The sequence below is a fragment of the Chanos chanos genome, chromosome 1, assembly GCF_902362185.1.
Source record: "Chanos chanos chromosome 1, fChaCha1.1, whole genome shotgun sequence".
Classification (NCBI taxonomy): domain Eukaryota; kingdom Metazoa; phylum Chordata; class Actinopteri; order Gonorynchiformes; family Chanidae; genus Chanos; species Chanos chanos.
Genome location: NC_044495.1, coordinates 22,957,716 through 22,959,518, shown reverse-complemented (window position 1 = coordinate 22,959,518; position 1,803 = coordinate 22,957,716).

Genomic DNA, 1,803 nt, shown 5'->3' with positions numbered 1-1,803 from the left:
ATTATATTCTGTATGGATCTTCTGTATATCAACAATTTTAACAAAAAAGTGGTGTTATCTTAGGTGATGTTAGGAGTGAACATTTGCAGTGGAAGTGTTCTCTCTCAACAACAATATTTTAAAGTTTTTAAAGCTATGTCACTATATGCATGGGAAGAAATAGACTAATAAGAATACATTACACCTCTGTGACCTGATGATCTTTGGAATGCCCTAGAGAACTATTCTTGGTTTAGTTTACAGTTTAGTTCTAATATTTATGTGCCTGTTGTAAGGAAAAAATGCAAAAACAACGTATTCATTTACTGAAAATTCAAATTCAATCAGGACGTTTCTTAAGTGGTTTTGCATGACATAGACTGTCTGTGCGAACAGGTGGGATTTATTGTAAGAAGATTCGTCAGTTCGGCCTATAAAAAAAAAAAGAATTAAAACAGGAAGCACCAAATGCATTTGGTTAGACACTAAACCCATATGTATTTCATCCAACCTCCCTGGAATAAAAGGTCCAGCTTTTCTTCAGAGATGGCACTACAGAGATGTCTGTACTGCTCCATTTCAACCATGTCCTCCCTCACATACAGCACACAGGTTTAAAAAACATCCAGTCTTTTAGAATCATAAGTTCAGTCTTATCCAGGCTTCCAATTCTACATTGATCTAATGTGATTACTGTTGTATTGTTTATTACTACAGATGTAGCTCAACATTCCTTTACCACTGTTGAAGTTAAGATAGACGTAAATCTTAAGCCTTGGCAATACAAAGAGATGACCTAAGCTATACAGAGACCATCTATCTCCAGGCCCCATTGCACTCAGGTACAAAAAAAAATCCTCTATTTTCATCATTCTTTTCACTGAGACAGTATCACAGAAAGTTAGCAGGCTAAGAAAATAGTGGACTGTTATACTAACATGAAAAATAGTATGGCTAAACTATTATGGAGATTTCATCATTGCTGTAACTGTCTAACTGGTCTATGGTTATGCATCTGCAATGATGACTATCAAATGACTCACTTTAGTCCTTCAAATACTCAACTCAACCAGCACCTCCAATTATCCATTCATTCTTATTGGCAAGTAGAAAAATATTGACAGAAAGGCATTTAAAACATTTCACATTTGAAATGATAAGAGTTCCCAATTAAAGAGCACTGTGTAGCAGAAGTTGTTTTAAAGATTTTTTTATGCAAAAAAGATACCTGAAACACATTGTTGCTGAAACATGGACTGAAGAGTGTACACAGCAACAAAGTAAATTAACTTAAAGGCTTCTCTTTTTTTTGTTGGCTGAATGCATCTGAAACATTTCTGCAGCTACCCTGCTCCCCACCCCCCAAACATAAAATATCCTCCAATTCCCAGTGCAAGACCAACAGTGAAAATTTACACTGAATCAGAACCACAACAGAGAGAAAAAATGGTGAGTAGGAGAAAATCAAAATCTGCACTTTGTATCTCCCACCTCCTCAGGATCCAAGGACAGCAAAGTCAGACAGGAACGGAGAACCAGCCCCCATCCTTCCATCATAAAATGTCAGTGTTAAAAAGAAAACCAGTCCTCCCCACTTCTCACACTTACACAGAGTACAGGAATGTGTGCACCCTCAGGCCAGTGGAACATGGCTCTTCTCCATCACGAAGGACAGAAGAGATTATCCAATCACAGCCAGTTAAGGAGAATGACAAAGGAAGTGTGCATTCCTACCCTCCTCAGAGTGAGACAGGACAGAGGAGGAAAGGGCACAGAATAGTCCCAACCTGTGTGTGAGAGCTACTGAGTTAGAAGAGAGGTCAG